This window comes from Rhea americana, unplaced genomic scaffold (assembly GCF_003343005.1).
Source record: "Rhea americana isolate MKP2758 unplaced genomic scaffold, rheAme1 scaffold_58, whole genome shotgun sequence".
Lineage (NCBI taxonomy): Eukaryota > Metazoa > Chordata > Aves > Rheiformes > Rheidae > Rhea > Rhea americana.
This window is the reverse complement of record NW_028186734.1, coordinates 4847046-4851484: the sequence shown is the minus strand read 5'-3', so window position 1 is coordinate 4851484 and position 4439 is coordinate 4847046.

Sequence of the window (4439 nt, the reverse complement as noted above, 5' to 3'; positions counted from 1 at the left end):
GCACGTTTGGCATGTCGTTTTGGGTTTGCCGTGCGGGCAGCCCCTGAAATGCTCCGTCATATATATATTCTTAATAAAAATAAATAAAAATAAACAGGCGGGTAGAGGGGAGGAAAGGAAGGCAGAAGCACCCGGCGCCTCCGTGGTGGCAGCCGCTGGAGCGGGCGCTCTGCGCACCCCCGAGGGATGCTCCCCCGGCCTGCAGCACACCTGGCCCCGCGTCTCTCCGCTCCCCTGCTAGTGCCGGCTGTGCCCCGGCTCGTCCCGGGGCGCTGCAGCCYGGCGGGCTCCTTGCCTTTCCTCCCTGCCATCGCTTTGGCCAGGCCAGGCCAGGCCAGGGCAGCCTTTTCCAGAAATTTGTCTCGAATGAGTTTTCAAGCCTGAGGGAGGGATTAGCGGGATCAGTCGGCAAAGAGGGAGGTGAGCTGCGTTTTGCTGAGGATCACGGATAATATTTGTGATCCTCGGTTAGGCACTTTCGGGATTCTCTGCCAGCTCTTGCCGAGTTGGTCGGCAGCTCCACGYCAGTTGCACTGTGTTGCGCTGCTTTACGTGCGGGAATATTCCCCGTCCTTGCCTCTCATTGCTGCCGGCAGCGTGTGTCCCTGCACGTTCGCCAGTGGCACTGCTTTGGCGCGTAGCAGAGTGCCGTTTCTCACAGCCCTGCACTGAAATCTCTGCGGTTGCCCCCCTTTTTGGCCCTCTCTTGGTCTTGCACTTTTTCAACCGCCCCATCCCTCTGTCCTGGATCATTCCCACCCTCTTGCTCCTTCCTTTCTTTTATCCTGCTCTTGTAGGCATCTGCCTCAATTTGCTCCTGCTCTTCATCCCGCTTTTTGGTAGCAGCTGAGATTGCCATGAGGTTCCAGGCCTGTGTTTTCTTGCCTTTTCCAGCCTTTTTGACTTCCTTGGCTTTTTACCTTGTCCTCCATGTCTTCTTTTCTGTTCTCCTCCTACCAGCTCCTTTTCTGTGCCCTGTTTCTCACTTTCTGTCCCCTTGAGTGCTCCTGTTTGGGGGAGCTCACTGCCAGACCCTCTCCCTGCTTTCTCTCTCCTTTCTGTGCCAGTCTCTCTACTGAGTATTTTTAATTTCCCTCGGAAGGCTGCCCACTTACTTTGTGCTCCTCCTGCCTCCATTTGCTGCTCTCTGTCCATGTTGCCCCTGCTTACTCATGAGCTGGCATTTCTATATGTCTCTCCCTGACCATTCACATGGATGTCCCCTCTTCTAGGCAGTTTCTCTCCTGCAGGCCTATTTGCCTGCATAAATGTCCATCTGTATCTTCAACTAGCTTTCTCTTTGCTCAGGATCCTGCATGTAGGCTGTGCTACTGTCCAATAAAGTCCTTGGTCTTTCCTCCCAAGTCCTACTCACATCTTCCATTATCTCTTGCTTGATTCAGATTTCCAGCTCTTCTTAAAACTTTTTACTCAGATCCTTTTCCACTGGGAGTGGTTTGGAACCTGCGGTCAAGAAGAGGAATTTTCTCGTACGTGGACAGTATGAGAAACCAGGCCCTGGGCTGGTCTCTCTTTCTCCCTCTTTTCTCTCTCTCTGGCTATTGCCTCTTCTCTTTCACCTTCAAGACCACTGCTTAAGAACTACAGCCTCCCTCCTCAGCTGTTGCCCCACCACGACCTGCCTCATCCCTGCATATTCAGGGCAATTCAGAGGCAAGGCAGGGAGCGGGACCTGGTGATCACAGCGTTCAAATGATTTTTGCCCTCCCCCGCCCATATTCCTAAGACGACATGTACAGTTACGTTGTTCCATTTTATTTCTTCTGTAGTCCAATATAGAGAAAGCCTTGTCAGATTTGTAAAATATTTTTCTCTAGACTTTTTGAATAGGTTTTTGTGCTTGATGTCGGTACAGAGTAAATATAATGCAAGCTTTTCACCACTAGGCTTTTCTAAAAGTGCATAAGCAATTAAAATTAATAGCACAGCCAGAGTTTGAAATGATGCTGCAGAGATCTTGATGAAGTACAGGCAACTGCATCTGGAAAGTTGCTGATGTTGGAGCAAACGACATAATGAAATACGTTGTTTTCACCAAAGCTATTAGCTAATCATTTTTTCAGACCTTTATTAGTTCCCTGGCTGTCAGTGCTGGGGATCAGTCGTGTACTTCAAGGGTTTTCTAGGAGCAGATTAGCTTTGTAATAAGAGTAACATCAACGTTTTAGCCAGGTAATCTCTTGTAATACGACATTACCTCTCCCTAAGAAATACCTGAGGGGAGAGGATTGAATACATAGCTAAACAACAGCAGTCAAGGCTCATGTCGTGTCCTGGGGTTTAAAACCAGTTTRTTGCTCAGAAATTATTCTGTTCATCTGATCATTAATCACCAATTAATGTCTTTACTGTGCCTTCTATTGATGTCAGTGCTGCTGATATTGTCTGGAAATGAAGAGCACAAAGGTATAAATMTTTGCTTTGAAAATAGAAGAGAAATTGCTACCTGGCACTTCTCCAGGCTGTCCCTGTGGAAGTGGCCTGGCTGTTTGAATGATTTTTGCACATTCCATTCAGCTTAGCATACAAAATAGCTCGGGTTTGTGTTTGCTTTTTTTTATCTAATCACTACATAGTTGATGTTCTGAGTGCACCGTATACTCAACTTTTATATAAAGAATTTCCAGCAGTGTGGGGGATTCTAGGTGAAGTAGAAGTGCTGATAGCAGTCATTCCAAATTGGGTCAAAAACACCACTGGGAAAGACCTGATTTCTTGTCCTTGATGCATCTGAAAATTCTTCCATAGCCTGGATCTGATCCAAAATATGAGAACAGTTTTACTGGTGTAGGAATTACAGGGGAAGAAAAAAAAAGAGAGAAATTTGTGGGTCGTAAAGACATCAGATCTCCAGTTGCAGACTTCTTTGGTGCTGGTAACTTAATTTTCTTCTCTTCTCTCCTTGTGTGAAGTGCTGGAAGCAAGTAAAGAGCTCCTGAATAGTGATTYCCGTTCCTGCCTATGAGATATGTAAAGGGGCTATAGGCAAAATAAAATGGAATCACATTGCCACTATGCCCTCATAGTGAGAACCAGGCTGGAGAAAATAAACTTTTCCTTATATGGATATATTGCAATCCCCAAAATTTTCTAAACCTTTATGGGACACTGTGAGATGACAAAAAATAAGGAGCACTGTCCATCTTTACAGAGCTCCTTTATTTACCTTGAAATCTGTTTTTCTACTCTGTAACATCTGAAGATCATTCTTTTACAATAATTTTCCACTGAACATCATCATAATACAGTCAACATTCCTAAATACCAGTTCTATAAATAAATATCTGCATAGTAGGTTAGGGCAAAATGGGCAACACGGATCCACTATGTTTTTAAGTCACCTGTCTGCATTCACAAAAAATATTAGGTTTTAGGGGGTAAAACTAGAAAAACTGCATTTCATGACTAGCGGCCAGCAAGGAGGGTAGAAATCACTAGCTGTATTCCAGTTGACACTGTCTACAGATTCATCAGTGGAAATGCAGAGTCCATGTAAAAGGAATGCCAAAATTTAGCCTCCTGTGCCTGACGTAATTCTCTTTTCCAGACTCCTGTCTCTGTATGACTTGCGTGTCAATGAAGCAATTTAAACTCTGATATATGTGTAAATTTTAAAACGGAAAGCGATTTAGTTCTGTTTCTCTACGACTTTTCACTTGTGCATTGACCTTTAGGCATGGGCAAATTGAATATTAAATATTCTGCAGAAGAATGGCTGACATATTCACCCTTTGGGTTATCTTGAAGGCAAGATTTGTTGGAAACTAAGGCCCTTCGGTGCTTTTGACACTGTTGCAGTCTCAGATTACTATCGGTGAAATGCTGCTTTATTGAACTCTTAGTGATATTGAGCCTTATTAAAAATCACATGTGACCTGCTACAGGACATGTTTCATTGCCACCACAGCTTTGTTTCAGCTCAGCACCTCACTCGTGGCAGTGCTTATCTCTCAGGATAGCATTTGGGCAGCTTTCTGCGTGGATCAGATAGGAGATCAGAAGCTGAGTCTCCGTCTTTTTCGCTGTCTTCCTCCTGTGCTGGGGCAGTGATAATTTTCTCCTACATAGGAAAAGTCATGATGTGGCAGTGCTTTTAGGGCTCCCAAAGCCCAAGGAGTTTATTATATTATATTGCTTAACGGTGGTCTTTGGTATCTAGATTGCAGAGTTTCCCAATTTTGCCTTACATACTGCCTTGCACATAAACGAATTTCAAAGTCTATAGACAACGTGACTGCAGCCTTCTTTTTCTGGCATTCCCCAGGGGATATCTCACATGACCACAGTTACACAGAGTGTTATTTCCAGGAAGCAGGCAGACCCAGCAGTATGGGAGATGCATGAGCAATACTTTTCATGTACTGTGACTTCTTATGCAGCAAGGAGGGAGATAATGGAGAAATAGCCTGCAAGCCAGG